The sequence below is a fragment of the Macrotis lagotis genome, chromosome 4, assembly GCF_037893015.1.
Source record: "Macrotis lagotis isolate mMagLag1 chromosome 4, bilby.v1.9.chrom.fasta, whole genome shotgun sequence".
Lineage (NCBI taxonomy): Eukaryota > Metazoa > Chordata > Mammalia > Peramelemorphia > Peramelidae > Macrotis > Macrotis lagotis.
The window spans coordinates 74,616,009-74,634,585 of NC_133661.1; the positions used below are offsets into that span (position 1 = coordinate 74,616,009).

Consider the following 18,577-nt stretch of genomic DNA (forward strand, 5'->3'; position numbering starts at 1 on the left):
TGGCTATGGATTGCTTTGATCTCCTCATCTGTAAATTGCCTTTGCATATCTTTTGACCATTTGTCAATTGGGGAATGGCTTTTTTTATTTTAAATATGACTCAATTCTCTGTATGTTTTAGAAATGAGTCTTTTGTCAGATTCATTAGTTGTAAAGATTGTTCCCCTAATTTCCTACATTTCTTTGGATCTTGGTTACATTGGTTTTATCTGTGCAAAAGCTTTTTAATTTAATGTAATTGAAATCATCTAGTTGGTTTTTGGTGATGTTCTCCAACTGTTCCTTAGTCATAAACTGCTCCCCTTTCCATAGATCTGACAGGTAAACTAGTCCTTGATCTTCTAATTTGCTTATGGTATTGTTTTTTATGTCTAAATCACGTAACCATTTGGATCTTATCTTGGTAAAGGGTGTGAGGTGTTGGTCTAATCTAATTTTCTTCCATAATAACTTCCAATTTCCCCAGCAGTTTTTTTTTATTGAAGAGAGAGTTTTTATCCCAATAGCTGGACTCTTTGGGTTTACCAAACAGCAGATTATTATAATCATCTCCTGCTTTTGCACCTAGTCTATTCCACTGATCCACCACTCTATTTCTTAGCCAATACCAAACAGTTTTGATGACTGATGCTTTATTATAATATAATTTTAGATCAGGTAGGACTAAGCCTTCTTCTTTTGCACTTTTTTTTCATTAAGTTCCTGGAAATTCTTGACTTTTTATTTCTCCATATGAATTTACTTACAATTTTTTCTAACTCATTAAAGTAATTTTTTGGAATTTTGATTGGTAGGGCACTAAACAGGTAGTTTAGGTAGAATTGTCATTTTTATTATATTAGCTCTACCTATCCATGAGCAGTTGATATTTACCCAGTTCCTGAAAAAAAAAAGGGCAGTCTTTCAATATATATTGTGTGGGTGAAGGAACATCTTACTCTGCCAGATGCAGATGTAGCCACAACAAACTCAGACTATTCATATATATACATATATGAATGTAAATGTCTATATGTGTATGCATGTATGCATGTATATATGTGTGTTTATTTTTCCAATTTCATGTTATGAAAATTTTTCAACACATTCATTTAATTATGTTACACATTTTTCTACCACCCTCTCTTCCCACCCCACTCCCCCCAGTGGCCAACAGTCTAGTTATATATATACATTTATGTTTAACATATTTACATATTAGTCATTCTGTGTATGAGGAATTAGGACTAAGGGAAAAGAAAGAAAAACCACAAAAGAAGATTTTTTTCTATTTTTTTTAGCATGGAAACAGTATAAAGTTTATTAGATTGCCTTTTGGGGAGAGGCAGGCAAAGTGGGGGGGGACTGTAAAATTCAAAACCTTACCCAAAAATGATAGGTAGACACTTCTATTGTATATAATTGGAAAACAAATAAAATATTATTTGAAAAAGGAATGCCATAATTTTAGACTATCACAAAACATTATATTACATTTTCACAGGGAGAAATTACCATGTTTGAAGACTGCTGTAAAGATGAGACCAGAACATAAGACTGTAACAAGCAATGTCAGGACACATACGACAAGACAATGTGATTTGCCAATTTATACTTCACATTGTTCCACTGACAGATATACTTATTTCTCACAGAACAAGGAGCTTCCATATCATACTGCTTCAAGCAGTTCAGAGAAGGAACACCATTGTAACAACTGACAAATAATTCTGGGTTCTTCACCATCGCAAAAGCTCTTTCTTCTTTTTCCTCAGGATGGTGATACCGGCAGGGAACAGGCAAAATCATGCTGAAGCACTCAGAGCACTGGAAATCTCTAGAACATTGTGTTCTTGGAATGAAGCCAACTCATATGGGTCCACATATAATGCTGTTGGGAAGTGATATTTAATCAAAACATTGCAGGTCTGTGAATTTTCAATATTTGTGCCGAGTTTCACTCTTATTAGAAAGTCTCTGTGAGGGGTGGCTAGGTGGCACAGTGGATAGAGCACTAGTCCTGGAGTCAGGAGTACCTGGGTTCAAATCCGGTCTCAGACACTTAATAATTACCTAGCTGTGTGGCCTTGGGCAAGTCACTTAACCCCATTTGCCTTGCAAAAACTTAAAAAAAAAATAAAAATAAAAAAGTCTCTGTGAAAGCCATCTTTCACAATTTCTTGTATCAGGATAATCTCTGAACAATTGGCATTTTTTCCTGTCTGGCCCTGGGCTCCCTCCTCAGTAAAATGAGGTGCTTGGGCTGGAAGGCCCTGAAAGCCCCTCTTCAGAAATTCGAGGCCTTGCTGCCCTCCCCCCCACCCTAGGAGGAGATGGATGGAGGCACAGGGGGGGGGGGGGGGGGGGGGCGGAGCAGCTTGGGGCTCTGGGCTCTTATTCTGCTTCCTCTAATAGAATTATCTCACTAGGCTGCTCTGAGGGAAACCCTTAAAATCTGAGAGAAGATTTTTGAAAAGTGAAAGGGTCCATTTAGATTCTGTTGAGGTTTTTCTGGTTTGTTTTTGTTCTCCTCTGCATGAGGATGGCATTGTCCATAAGTTTCCCAGGCTAACCTTAGATCTCTGAATTTCTGAGAGGAGCTGCATTTATCATAATTGGCCAGTTCACAATGTTGTTGTTAATGTGCAGCTTTCTGTTGGTTCTGCTCCCCTCGCTGAACATCAGATTGTGTTGTTTTTTTCTATGCTTCTCTAAAGTCAGACCATTCATGGTTTCTTATAAAGCAGGAATACTCCATAACATTCATATACACTTGGGCTATTTTTAAGATGCTGATAGTTATAGCTACTCAGCCAATGGAAAAAGGTTTCTTGCAAACACATGGCAGACAAAGGGGGTCAGTAACAGAATGTCATGCCTGCTGCCTTATGTCCAAAGCACTTCCTTCACATGTCATCATAAATTTCACAGAAACAGCTTCCTAATATCCTTCACAGCAAGACATCTTAGCAAGTTGATGAGGTTTTTAAAAAAATATTTTCCAACTTTATTTTCAAATTTTATGGAGAGGTAATTTTCATCATTCATTTTCTGTTGGGAGCCAGGGTCTCTAAGCTGTTTGACACAATCGCAGCAAGAAGACTCAAGGCAGTCACACTGCCTGATGGAACATTTCCTTCTTCAATATATATAGGGATTCCATGTATACCCATATTTATAGGTCTATTATTGATTGCAAAACTTACTCATCCTAATAATGGAATGACTATAAAGGAAGGATTTCAGAGAAATTCCTTGAATAAAACAGATTGTGAACTCTGTCCAAATTTAACAGGATTGCCTCTCCCTGAGACATACAAAAGGCTTCAACATTATGAAATCTTTGGAAGACACAGCACTGGGAGTTCCAGGGAGATGTCAGAATATATATAGGGAAACCAGATACAAGATGGGTCAGATAGAATTCCAGGGAAATTAACAGTTTTGCCCCCCTTATCATACACAGGAATATATGATGAAGATGGTGAGAGAATAGTTAGTATAGGTAACCAATATGTGAACTCTAACAGCCTTAGTTTATTGGGGAAAGAATAAAAAGTCATAGAAACCGTAGCGTCTACCAACAAGGGCTGAAAGGAAAATTGGTTATTGAAGGAGTCAACGGACAGGTGGACAAACATAACTACCCTCGCTATAGGTTGTCAAGGGAGCATATCGAAAAACATTACATATGTGGTACAAAAACATAGAAGCATTCCATTAAACAAATTATATCAAAGATTATTATAAGGAAAGTTCTGTTTAATTAATAACTTTACTATGCAGCAACAAACTAGGCAACAGGCAGGTTGAGGTCATCACGGTCTGAGCAGGGACAAGAAAATTAACTATGTGATTGATAATCACACTTATAACCACTACATGATCAAACTTGTAACCGTATGAACTATGTGATTAATGATGAAAATTGTATACTTTTGTAACCAAGGAAATGATTTTAGTTTGCTTGTTTCATATGATTTTGAGACTATAAAAATGAATCTAAGCAGCTGACAGTTAGTCAACCTGCTCCTGCCTATACCCACTTGTTGACTCAACTCATTTTGCTGACTGTATCCCTCCTGTCAGGTTCCAAGGACCCTGCAGAGGCTGGACTCCCACAATTTTTATGGTTTTCTCCCTTCCACCCTTCCTTCCCCCTACCCTAGGACAGCAAGTAATCTGATTTAGGTATGCATATACAGTCATGTTACACCTAATTCCATGTTGGTCATGCTGTAAAAGAAGAATCAGATCAAAAAGGGAAAGCCATGAGAAGGGAAAAGCAAAAAAAAAAAAGAAAATTAAAAAGGTGAAGACAGTATGCTTTGAGTTGATGAGGATCTTTAAAGGTACTAGACACACACACCTGCCCCATTAAACTTAAATAAATGTCCCTGTATTAATATGCAAGAGTAAAAAGAGTGCTATTCAACCAAGTCATATCTAATTTTTCATATCTACTTGGCAGTTGGTAAGAGCAATGATTTGGAAGATGAGGTGAGGGTATTTGATGTCTCCTTCCCAGAATTATATTACATGGTAACCAGAAAGGGGCAAGCAGAGTAGTAGAACCTTAGAGAATTCTGCTGGTTCACTGTGGAAGAAAGATAATATTTATCATTATTTAAACACTGGAATATTTTAGAAAATAATCCCAGATTCTGTGCAGGTTATGTAGATTCCAATAATAAATGACTTGCCATTTTCAGAGGAAGCAGGTTATTCAGAGCCAAGAGCTACCTGGAGCAGTGGATAGGGGTCAAGTCACTAAGACCCTGTTCCAGTCATACCTCAAGATATTCTACCTATGAGATTCTCAACAAATTCTTTCATGAACTCTCACTACATTGGGGACCTTTAAATCACATGGTAGAAAGAGTTCTATATTTGGAAGCCAGAGGACTTCTATTCAAATCCTTACTCTGCCTCTTACAGCCTGTTTGGATGTTGGTCAAGTTCCTTCCCTTCTCTAGACCTCAATTTTCTTTTTCTAGTCTTTTTCAAGGCAGTGGGGTTAAGTGGCTTGCCCAAGGCCACATGGCTAGGTAATTATTAAGTGCCTGAGGCCAGATTTGAACTCAGGTACTCCTGACTCTAGGGCCAGTGCTCTATCCACTGCACCACCTAGCTGCCCCAATGAGCAAATTGGACCAAATGAAATCTCAGGCACTTTTCATCACTAGATGTATAAACCTATGTAGAAAACTCATTTATTAGTGGATGTCCTTCATTCCAGTTCCCCAAAGTATTCCCATAATCTCCTCTATCTTACATGATATTGAAGGAATTTCCTAACCTCAGTTGGTTTGACATAGGATGGGCACTTCCTACTAAATAAGACACAATGTTATGCTTTTATTTCCTATACATTTATGTAAGGAGGTATCCATATCATTAAGATTTGTCTGTACTTAAAGACTAAGATTTACCAAATCAGGGACCAAGGGCACTAAAATACACAAGATTTAGGACAAGGGAAAACCCAGACAACCGTCCTAGCTTTACTGACAACCCTGCAAAAGATCATCATCCTGGGAAAGACAGACAAAGAAACATTTGTTGTCAAAGAAGATGCCTATGGATCTCAAACAATGCAGCCTTGCAAGGCTTTCATAAGTCATAGGGTTCCATGATAGCAGTCAGGCTATTAAGTCCTAGAAATGAACTGATTTTTATCTTTCCACATACCATTCTGCTCCTATAGCCCAGAAATTGTTAATAAAGTTCATTTGTTAGGGACTCAGCACTCCTCATTTGTTCTATGTAGATCCAACTTTCTGCTATCTGTTTGGATTCTCCTCCAGCCATGGGGATGACAATATTCTCCTTTTATATCATCTTCCTCTGATGAAGTTGGTTTGGTCTTCTCTAAGTGCCTCTGCTAAACCTTTGTATCCTGAGAACAGCCAAGAATATCTTCATCTAAACTCTTATGCAAGGTTCTCTAGACTTTACACTTGGTCAAATGTCCTCATCTTCTTTCAGCAATTCAAAAGTGTCACATACGATATATTTGTTTTGGTAGCAGAGTAGGGCGAATGTTGGACTTGGAGCCAGGAAGACCTGAATTCAAATTTTGCATAGAACACTGACCATAGGCAAGTTAGAGAATCCCTGTCTGCTTCAGCTTCCTTATCTTTAAAATGATAATAAGCTCATCTGCTTGCCAGGGTAGAGGATGAAATGAGGAAAATATATGTGCAATGATTTTATGGTGCAATATAAATGATAGTTATTATCATTGTTGTTATTATACTAGGGCATCTGTGGGTAGAGTGACAGGCCTGGAGTCAGGAGGACTCCTTTTCCTGAGGAGTTCAATTCTGAACTCAGACACTTTTTAACTATATAACCTTGGGCAAGTTATTTAACCTTGTTTGCCTCAGTTTCCTCATCTGAAAATGAACTGGAAAAGGAAATGACCAATAACTATTATATCTCTGCCAAGAAAACCCCAAGTGAGGTCATGAAGAGCCCAACACAATTAAAAAACAATGAACAGGGGGTGGCTAGGTGGCACAGTGGACAGAGCACTGGCCCTGGAGTCAGGAGTACCTCGGTTCAAATCTGGTCTCAGACACTTAATAATTACCTAGCTGTGTGGCCTTGGGCAAGTCATTTAACCCCATTGCCTTGCAAAAAAAACAAAAAAGAAAAAGAAATGGGGGGGATTGATGATATAATAAAATGAATAGGAAGAGATTTGAGAGATCATATAAACTATTACAACCATAAGACATGCACCACTGGTAAAGTTTTATTTCCAATTTTTCTGAGGGAAAGGACACTGGGTCAAGGGATAAAATATAAAAATATAGATAAATTTTAGATTTTCAGTAGTCTCATTAATAAGTTACTCATTCAGGTTCTGAATATTTGTCATCTAATGTCTGAGAAGACGTGCAGAGGTGCTGGTCAACTTGGACATTATAAATAGAGTATTTAGCTTCTTCTGTTATTATTGTCCTCGATCATAATCACTGTATATAGAACTATCTTGTCTCATTCTATAAATTTTTCCTTGCATATGAGTTCATGTAAATCTTCCGATCCTTCTTTCTAGCTATCACGTTCAACATGTCTTATAGTGCTGAAACAGTAAATTAATACCACCACTTGCTTAACCATTTCCCCATTGATGGACAACAACATTGCTGTTGGTTCTTCATTGTGACTCTGATGTGTGCTTCAGATCTCTCCATCTAGTCTTAAGTATGCTTAGTGTGTGCTGACCAGGTCCAATTGGAAGAGACTGAAAATGTATTTTGAACTGGGAAGGTTGTCACAGATTATACTTACAAAGTGAAGTGAATTCATGCTCTCCCTGTTCAGGAATCCTATCTCTCCTGGATCCTGATGCCCACAAAAGATATAATAAGCAGGTATCATTATAGGTCAAATTTAATTAGGCTAATCAAGTATTTTTGACTCAGAATTGAAATGAAACAAGACACTGCTAGTCCATATAACAGTTAACACAAATGAGCTTTCCTTAGCAATAGGACAGCAAGGACAATCAGATTCAGGTGAGAGCACTCTTCCTATGCATTGGCTGCCTATTTGGCTGGTCTGTGCTCTGAAGTTTAAGGGAGAGTTCTGACCTCTTGCCTCTTGGCTCTTTTGTGCTCAGGTCACCACAGGGCTCTTTCAACAGCCAGACCTTTAAACCCCCTTGCTATTGTTTCAGTTGTTTTTCAGTCATGTGAGATGCTTTGTCTAACATGGAAATTTTCATGGCAAAGATACTGGAGGTCTTTTTGCCATTTCCTCTTCCTGGTCATTTTCCAGAAGAGGAAACTGGGACAAACAGGGAAGTGACTTGCCCAGGGACACAGAATTACTAAAAATCTGAAGTCATATTTGAGCTCAGGAAAATGAGTTTTCCTGACTCCAGTATACCTAGCTGCTCTTTAAACTACTAAATGAATTAAATTCCAGTACAGTTTCAATTTAAATTCGAAGGACAGTCTCAATTTAGATTCCAAGTTCAGTTTCCTTTTGAGGAAAAAATGTGGTTTAACTTTCCTGGGACATAGATTGAGTAGACTGCTCTTATCACACCACACCTTTGATGATGAGGTTCTAGAATCTGTGAAAGGATTTTCTATTATTTAAATGACTTTAAAGCTCTTCCTAGATGACCCTGATTTTAGGGGTACCTAAAACCTGATATAGGCAGCACGGAGTGAAAACCCAGAAAAATAATAAAGAAAAAAACAAAAACAAAGCAAAACAAAAAATAAAGAAAACGAGCAATAAGAAGTATAATCATTCCCTGAAGGCGTGATCAATTTTGGAAGAGCAAAGACCAGCAATCCCAAGCTTCTGTAGCCAAATCTTTGTCAGTCATCATAGGACTTCTAGAATAAAGTTGTGAGGATGAATAGAAGCAGTACCAGAAAACCTAAGGGCTTCAGGACAGACTAGGACATTCCTTATAAAGTCACCTGGCTGCAACTTGGGTTGGAGACTCTAGGAAAGGGGCTTAAGAGATCATTGTACTCTCGAGTGCACTCTGTCCCAAGCTCAGGGTGGATGCTGAGAATCAACCTGCACCAATTGCCAATCAGACATCAAGTTACCTTTCACATGGTTTCTCTTTGCTGCTCTAAGGGATAAGTGTTGTCTTCCAATAGTAGGAGTTGGCCAATGAACACTGGATATTATGCTGGGAAAGAACCCACAGATTCCAGTAAGCAAAAGGCTATATTGGACCTGTCTTTGTGACTGTCCTTAACAGTGAAATAGTCATTCTCCAAAACTAGAGGATAAAAAAAACCCCTCAATTTGCTGCTCTTGTCATGGTAAAAGGCAAATCTCTTCCCCTTCTTACCACATGAATACACTGACAAAAGATTTCTTCTTAATTTTGCATTAGTACAGTTATCCATCTACGGCCTAGAGAAGGGAAGGAAGTTATAATATGACTGATAAAGATTGTATAGACATAGACACCTCTGAGGCTAATTATCCTCATTCAATAAGGATTAATCACAGCAGTAAGAAAGAAACTTCCAGAAGTAAATTTAATTTGTTCCTTGCCTACAGATGATGCAATCAAAGTAAAAGCCCAAATTCCACTTGCTCTTAGATCCCAGGGTTGCCATTGGCTGGTCAGTTCCACCCCTTATTTACTATAGTCATTGCCACTTTTGGGTACATGACCTGGTGACTCATTAAATCCTCCATGGCTCTGTGGGGCTTCACCACGCTTGCCCTTGTGGCTATTGTCTTTTTCTTGTTTTTCCAGTTAGTATGGAGCAAAGGGTACAGAACAAGGCTTCCTCCTGGCCCAACTCCTCTGCCCATCTTGGGGAATATACTGCAGTTGAAGTCCAAGAATATCCTCACATTTGTAGACAAGGTAAGGGGGCTCTATCCTATGATTCAATGGCAGTATCCATCATGTTCCAACGCTGGTTAACTCCAGTGAGGATTAGAAATCATATTAATGGTCTCAAATTTAATTATTTCATATCAACTTAACTTCAAGTATCCTCTATATAACAAGACGCTAATCTGGATAATTCTGGGAGTACAAAGATTAAAAAGTAGAGACACCTTACATTCTACTAAAGAAAATCAATACAGAAAAGCAACTTCAAGTTGAATATGAAGTAAAGACAAAATCATTTGGAATGGAGAATGAACTCTATCAGTTAGGAGAGTGAAGAAAAAGTTCCTTATCATTGGACCAAATACTTAGCCAGAAGGGTTCTAAAAGATCAGGGGTCCAATGGTCTCAATTTATAAATATAAAACTAAAGTTGCAAAAAGTTCATGAATTGCCCAAGGTTACAAAGACAGCAACTGGAACATTCAAAATCAGTGCTTTTTCTCCTGTCCTACTATGTCTTCCCTTAAAAAATTGTTTCAGCTGAACCTTAAAGAAAGATAAAGGTTGCAAGAGGCAGAGGTGACAAAAGTGCACCCTCCAGGAACAGCCTAAATAAAGATGGAATGTCATGGATGGGGAACAACAGGGAGGCCAGAACACAGCTTTGTGGCAAACTTGGACAGAGTAAAAGAACTATTTCAATTAGTAGGTCAAACATTTAGAATTACAATGGACATCCAGTCTAATCTTCTCTTTTTACGGATGAGGAAATCGAGGCCAAAATAAATGAAGTAACAAGATTACCAGGGTAAGATATAATTATTTCTACTATCAGGATTCTGCAGAATCACAATTCCCAGAAGTTTCTGGGGGAGGAGAGAGAGTATTGAATTATTATATATAATGAAACTCAACATATTACCTCATTTTACCCTCTAAAGAATCAATTTATGCTCAAAACAGTATATGGAGGCAGCAAGATAGTGCAGTGGATGGAGTACTGGCTCTGTAGTTAAGAGGATCTTAGTTCAAATCTAGTCTCAAACACTTGATACTTATTATCTGTGTGACCCTGGACAAGTCACTTAACCCCATTGCTCCATAAAAACCAAAACCAATCAGAATGGCAGTTCTGGAGGGCAGATACTGTTTCACTTTTGTCTTGGATCCTTAGCCTCTCACATAGTTGTAGTCACATAGTGGAATTTCAGGGATCCTTGATAATTGACTGCCTGGTGAGCATTTCCCTAATCTCCCCCCCCCGTTTTTTCAAAAAAGAAAAAAAATATGAAACCTGGTAACATTAAAAAGGGGGGTTTCTTAAAGTTTTCCCAGTATTTCTGTAGAACTACTCTTCTCAAATTGATCAGTACCCATTGTTCATAACCTTTGACTCAGAAACATTGCTGATGGAAATGTACCCCAAAGAGGTCAAAGTCTAAAAGGAAGGTCTTACATGTGCCAAAGTATTAATTGTAGCATTCCTTTTCATGGTAGCAAAAAAAAAGTAAGCAAAGCCAGTGGCCATCAGTTGGGTAATGGTTGAGCAGATTGTAAAATTGGAAGATTTTCTTTGTCCCATGTGAAATGACAAGCACAAGGAATTGAGAGAAATGTAGGGTGATTTGTAGGAACTGATACAGAATGAAGGAACAGGACCTGAATAATAAAATGAACAATTCAAATAATTAAATAAAAAAGTCACTAAAGTGAAATCCAGTGACATGGAATAATAAGGACTAATCTGCACCCTGAGAAGACATGAAAAAAATGTACCTCATTCTTATTCTTGGACTAGTGTGATATAATGGGCTTGAAACATGTATTGTTAGTCATGTTCAACGTGTTGAGTGAATTTTGTTTGTTAAAAAGCAAGAACTGAAAACAACGTCAAAGCAAAAGGCACCCAAAATATAATTAGATGAATTAATGAGTGGACGGGGCTAAAAACAAAATGAAAAGTCAATTAGCTCCTCTCTAGAACCTACAGGAATAGAGCTTGAATCCCATTGCATAATTTTGTGGGAGGCAGGAAGAAATCAGTCTCTTAATATAAGACTTTGTTTTCCAAAGTCTAATCATTAAGAGGATAAGAACTGTGAAGGACTAGGAAAGATAAGTTCTTATCTTCACTCTATTCTTTTTTAATTTACTTTTTAAATTTTTTTCTAATTAGATGCAAAGATGTTTTCAACAGCCTTCTTTTTTGCGAGTTTTTGAGTTCCATTTTTCGACCACTCTCTTTTTCCTTCCTCCTTCCCCATAGCAGTGAACATTCTGATATAGGATATAGAACTATAATCATGTTTACTCTATTTCCAATTTTATCATATTGAGAAAGAATGAAAACCAAAGGGGGAAAAAAACAGGAGAAGAAAGAAACAACTTATAAGAATTTTAAAAACTGAAAATGGTGTGCTTTTTTTTCTTCTTTTTTCTTTTCTTTTTGCAAGGCAATGGGGTTAAGGGGCTTGTCCAAGGCCATACAGGTAGGTCATTATTAAGTGTCTGATGCCAGATTTGAACTCAGCTACTCCTGACTCCAGGGCCGGTGTTCTATCCACTGCGCCACCTAGCTGCCCCAACATAGTATGCTTTGCTCTGCATTCATACTCCATATTTTTTCTCTGGATAAGGATGGCATTTTCCATAATGGTCTCTCAGGATAGTCCTTGAATACCGAACTGATGACAGGAGCTACATCCAACATATTTGCTTAGCCCAGAATTCATTTAAGCAAGTCTTTCTAGGCTTTTCTGAAGTTCAGCAAATCATGATTTCTTTCAGAATAATAGTATTCCATCATATTCATATACCAAAACTTGTTCAGTCATTATCCAATTGATGTGTACCCCCTCAATTTCTAATTCTTGGAGCTGCTATAAAAAATTTTGTACGAGGGGATGGAGAACTGGTCCTAGAGTCAGGAGTACCTGAGTTCAAATCTGGCCTTAGACACTTAATAATTACCTAGTTGTGTGGCCATTGGGCAAGCCACTTAACCCCATTGCTTGCAAAAGCCGAAAAAAAATTATGTATGTGTAGGTCTTTTCCCCTTTTTTGTTTATGATTTCTTTGGGATATAGACCTAGTACTGGTATTGCTGGGTCAAAGGGTATGCAGTTTTATTATTCTTGGTTATAGTTCTAAACTGCTCTCCAGAATGGTTGGATCAGTTCACAAGTCCACCAAAATTGTTTTAATTACCATGACTCTTGCATCTCCAAATGTTAGCATGTATGAGAAAACTTAAGAGACATAGAATGGTACCCATACTTGCTGTTTATTTTTACATAATGGATTCAGACTCAGAATATTAGATTTGGAAAGGATCTTGTAGAAAATGGTGCTCATCGTCCTTGGATAACATAGGAGTAAACTGAGGCCAAGAAATGTTAGGTAACAATGGCATCCAGTCCAAGCTCACATTTCGGGCCCCTCAAATGAACCTACCACTTTGATTCACTCTTTAGAGCCAGAAATAGTGTAGTTTAAGTTTTTAGTTTTGGCTCTGTCAAGATGAATACCCTTCAAAATGTCTCTAATACCTATGCCTTCTTTCTACTCTTTCCCTGTTATCCAATATAAAAGTTCTCTATACTCAATCTTAAAATTTCCCTGACATAACCTTTCCCTTACCTTCCTCACCTCCATCTTAAAGACCCACCCTTGATCATGCCAAGTGAACATGATTTCTCCCTGTGCATGACCATGATTCTTTTCTTGACAAAAGCAGTATAGGGGAGATTCAGTTTTATTGGGCATCTATAGTGTCCTATCTTCAATTCCTGACTCTAATCTATTCAAAAAAACTTTTATTTATTTCCTATTATGTCCCAAACTCTGTGCTGAGAAATAAGACACAGTCTCTAGTTTCAAGGACCTGAGATTCTTCTGCAGAAACTTGCATCTTAGTGTGTCCCATAGGATTTAACTTATAACATTAGGAACATACCTGAACCCAGCTAAGTCTCAATTTCTTATTGTTAAATTGCGGGTGAGGATAGTTTTAGGGCAAAGCAATGTAGACTTAGGGTTATAGTACCTTCTGTCCACTAGACCAGATGACCTGAATTCTGAAGCTGGTTGATTTATCCAGAGAAAATGTGTTAAACCCTGCAAGTCTATCATTTTGGGAAACTGGGGGGGGGGTAAGGAAAAAATGAACAGGGACCTTCTAAGGGGTTTGAATTTAGAATCACTGAAAGATACTTCTAAAGTCCTTCTTTTGTTTTCTGGTTTATATGAATTTGTTCAAAAACTTCTTTAGATTATGCAGAAATGAAAAGGCAACTTCAAACTCCCAAGTAGGGCAATAGAGAAAGTGAGTGAAAGGGGTTTTATTGAAATTTCCAATGACAATGTAGAGTCAGTGAGATGGGAAGAGAAAGGAAAATATCTGAAGTGCTGAGCAGTAGGGCTCCTGGTAGACTGTGGAGTGACTTGGCGGGTTTTTTTTTCTTAAACAATAGACTGACTTGGCTTATTTTTTTCTTTTTTCAAGGCAATGGGGCTAAGGGATTTGCCCAAGGTCACACATCTAGGTAATTATTACATGTCTGAGGCCAGATATGAACTCACATTGTCCTGACTTCAGGGCCAGTACTCTATCCAGTGCACCACCTAGTTGGCCCCTCTAGACTGATTTGGTAGCCGAGACCAAACCCCATTAATTGATGAGGTAAATAGCAATTACCATTAAATATAAAATCAGACTGGGACAATTCCTTTTAAACAGGCAAAGGATCAGTTCGGGGAAGAGTAGCTTAACCCAAGTTAGATGACTTCACAAGGAAAGTTAAGTGGGGAGCGCTCCACTTATATATTCTAAGTCAGGGTGCCAAGTACAATTTTCTCACACTTTGAAGGAGAATTGGAAAACTAAGAGGCTAAATCACAATTCTCCAACCTCATTGTCTCTATTGAAATTGAGGTAATTGGAGAATCCAAAATGAGAATTTATTTTCCTCAAATTCTACTGTGTAGACCAGATGAGTCATAAAAAGGCAGAAAGTCTCATGTTTGCCCTTTTCTTTTCCCTCTAATTCTGGAATGAATTTGATTTTAAAGTAGAGAGTTTGAGCCCTAAGATAAGTATGGCCTCTGTTTTTTTAAATGTTTTTTTAAGGCAAATGGGGTTAAGTGGCTTGCCCAAGGCCACACAACTAGGTAATAATTAAGTGTCTGAGACCGAATTTGAACCCAGCTATTCCTGACTCCAAAGCCGGTGCTTTATCCACTATGCCACCTAGCTGCCCCTGAAGTATGGCCTCTTAATGGATTTAGTCTCTCTGTATACCTAGACAGGTCTGAGACATAAGAATAATAACAAGGAAAATAAACAGCAGCAGCTAGCATTTATATAGTGCAAACTGTGTTCCAGATAGAATTCTAAGAACATTTTACAGGGGCAGCTAGGTGATACAGTGGATAAAGCACTGGCCCTGGAGTCAGGAGCACCTGGGTTAAATTGGTTCTCAGACACTTAATTACCTAGCTGTGTGACCCTGGGCAAGCCACTTAACCCCATAAAAAAAGAACATTTTACAAATTATTATGTCATTTGAATATAATGACAAACTTCAAAAGTAAGTGCTACTATTAACCCTACTCTGCACTTGAAAAAACGTAGGTAGGGAAAGGTTAAATGCTTTGCCAAGTCACAGATTGAGAAAGCATTTAAGGTCATATTTGGACTCAGATCTTCCTGACTCCAGGGTTCTATGCTCTGCAGCATCTTAGCTGCTCCAGGGATGAAGATACATTATATGTTTTGGGGTTTTTTTTAACTTGAATCTGACAGGAGAATTAATTCTATTAGACTCTTTTTCCTATCTCAGGTCAAGAAGCTTGACCTTATTATAGTCTATATTATTCAAGACATGTGGTACCAATTAACTTCATCACTAGGGCCTTCCATAAATACTTCCTTCTCATCAGGGTACCCAACTGATAATGAAGCAAATCTGAAAGTGAACTTTATGACAGCAAGAAAGGCTTCCCCTTAAAAACATCACTTGTGCAAAAATATTCATGGCAACACTATTTGTGGTGGCAAAGAATTGGAAATTAAATAAATGTCTTTCAATCGGGGAATGGCTCAACCATCTGTGGTATATGTATGTCACTGAACACTATTGTTCTATAGAAACCCAGAGGGATGGGAATTCAGGGAAGCATCTAAGGATTTGCATGAACTGATGCTGAGCAAGATGAGCAGAACCAGAAAAACTTTGTACACCCTAACAGCAACAAGGAGGTTATGATCAACCTTGATGGACTTGCTCTTTCCATCAGTGAAATAATCAGGGACAATTTTGGGCTATCTGTGATGGAGAATACCATCTGTATCCAGAGAAAAAATTGTGGAGTTTGAACAAAGACCAAAGACTACCCCCAATTTAGAAAAAAGAAAAGCTGTTATCTTATTATGTAAATTTGCTACATCTTATACTTTATGTTTGTTCCTTAAGGATGTGATTCAACTTAGATCAGTGTATATCATGGAAACAATGTAAAGACTAACAGAATGCGTTCTGTGGAGGATGGGTGAGGTAAGCAAGAATAGGGGAAAAAATTGCAAAACTCTAAATAAATAAAATCTTTCTAAAAATAAGGCTTCCAAAAAAGGGCCTCTAGGTGGCGCAGTGGATAGAGCACCGGCCTTGGAGTCAGGAGTTCCTGAGTTCAAATCTGGCCTCAGACACTTAATAATTACTTAGCTGTGTGGCCTTGGGCAAGCCACATAACCCCCTTGCCTTGCAAAAACAAAAACAACAAAAACAACAACAAAAGGCTTCCCTTTATCAAGTATGATAATTTAGCTCTTCTCAGCAAAACAATAATTAAAGACAAGTCTAAAAGATTTATGATGGAAAATGTCATCCACATCCAGAGAATTATGATGTCTGAATGCAGAATAAAAGTATACTGTTTTCAATATTTTAAATTCAGTTTTTATTCTTCTTTCTCATGTTTTTTTTGTTTTATTCTGATTCTTCTTTCACAATATGACTAATATAAAAATTGTTTTAAATTATTATGCATATATAACCTACATAAGATTTTGGAAGGAGGGAAGAAAGGGAGGGAAGAAAAAATTTTACAAAAATGAGTGCTGAGAAGGTGAAGTCAAGACAGCAGTAAGACCAGGATGTTGCTTGTGTTTTTCCTAGTTTACCCCACAAACAATGTTAAATCAAGCTTCTTCACATATTTTGGAATGGAATGACAGAACACAAAAAAAGAAAAAGTGCAACAATTTTCCAACTTCAGATTCCTTAGAAGGATTTCAGGAAATGTCTGTCTCACTTGTGCGAAAGGGAAGCAAAGTCTGGCACAGGGCAAAGCTCTTAGCCACAGTGCAGATCAGCATCCAAGTCCTGGCTCAGCAGATTAATGGTAGAGCAGACCAACTGTGAGGGCCCCCAAGGCCCAATGCAGAAAGCAGATTAAGAGTCCAAGAAGACTGGGAAAGCCCAGCTCAACTAGGCAGGTCACCCCAATTCAGGGAGCAAACCACGAGCCACTGAAGCCCCACCAGGGAAAGTACTCTGGCCCCCAGGACAAGAAGCTTGGAAAAGTGCCTAATGTGCCCATGAGCAGAGTTCATCTTAAAAAACAGAAAATAGTTTTTAAAAAATGAGTAAAAAACAGAAAAGAGCCCTGACATTAGAAAGCCATTATGGTGACAAGGAGGATCAAAACTCAGTAGAGGACAGTGGCAAATACCGAATTGTGAGGCCCCAAAGGGGTGAATGAATTCATTTCAAGTACAAAAAGTTCCCTCTACATCTTGGAAAAGAAAGTACAAAAATTGGATAAAGAAAAAAAAAAACTTTTTTAGGTTTTTGCAAGGCAGATGGGGTTAAGTGGCTTGCCCAAAGCCACACAGCTACACAACTATTAAGTGTCTGAGACTGGATTTGAACCCAGGTACTCCAGACTCCAATGCCGGTGCTTTATCCACTGCGCCACCTAGCGGCTCCTAAGAAAACAATTTCTTAAAAAAAAATAGAATTCACTAAATTTTAAAAAATCCATTGAAGAAAAAAGAGTCCATTAAAAGTAGAAATGATGAAATGGAAAAGAAGGTACCAAAGCTACAAGAAGAAAATAATTCCTTAAAAATTAAAAATGGCCAAGTGAAAGTGAGTGATTCTATGTCTATGAGACTTAAATTTTTTTTTAATTTTGTTTAAAGTAATGGGATTAAGTTACTTTCTCAAGGGTACAATTAGGCAATTATTAAGTGTCTGAGCCTGGTCCTCCTGATACCAGGGCCAGTGCTGTATCCACTGTGCCACCTAGCTGCCCATTACATCTATGAGACTTCAAAAAACAGTCAAAGAAAACAAAAAGAAGGAAAAATTAAAAAACGTAAAACACTTAATTGGTGAAAGAAATGACCTGAAGAATAGATCCAGGTAAGATAATTTAGGAATTATTGGACTGCCGTGAATGCAGACCAAAGTTCAACATTTTCAGTTTTCAAAATTTGTTTTTTATATTATGTTTTTTTTTCCTTTCCATTTTGATTCTTCTTTCACTACAGGATTAATATGGATATATATATATATATATATCTTTAACTTGTTATGCATGTATAACCTATATTAGATTGCTTTCTGTCATGAGAAGGTGGGAGGGAAAAATGTGCAACTGAAAACCTTACAAATATAATGGTTATAGAGTGCCTATGCCTAAAATCGGAAAAATAAATAAATAAAAGATTTAAGAAGAACAATTATTTGAGTATCTGAAAGTCATGATTAAAAAAGAGCTTGGGGAACAAAATTAAGAGAAGTGAGAAGACTGTCCTGGGAGAAGAGAAGAGGATGAAGAATAGCATAAATTAGGTCAGAGGAAAATGTGCAAAGAACCTAATACAGAGGAATAAAAGCAAGTATGAGGTGAATATTGTTTCAATCTTACTCTCATTAGAGTTGGCTCAAAGAGGGAATAACCATCAGGCTCAGCTGGGTTTACAAATTAATCTTAACCTATAGAGAAGGAGAGGGGGGGAAAGGGAAAGAAAAGGAAATAGGGGCTTAGAGTAAGAAGAAAAGGAGAAGGCAGAAATAAGAGGAGAATAGGAAAAAAAGGGGTGATTTTAGAAGGGAGGACAGATTGCAGAAGGTGGTGGTCAGAAGCAAAACGATGGTGAGTAGGGATAGAGTGAAAGGAGAGAGATAGAAGTATAAATTGGAAAAATAAGATGGAGGAAAATAGAGACTTTGTAATCACAGCTATGAATGT

At 37.7% G+C, this 18,577-nt stretch overlaps 1 pseudogene; it reads right to left on the minus strand.

Moving 5' to 3' along the window:
* Positions 1–1,459: 1,459 nt before the first annotated feature.
* Positions 1,460–8,873, minus strand: LOC141522674 (phosphatidylinositol-glycan biosynthesis class X protein pseudogene; annotated as a pseudogene).
* Positions 8,874–18,577: the final 9,704 nt, after the last annotated feature.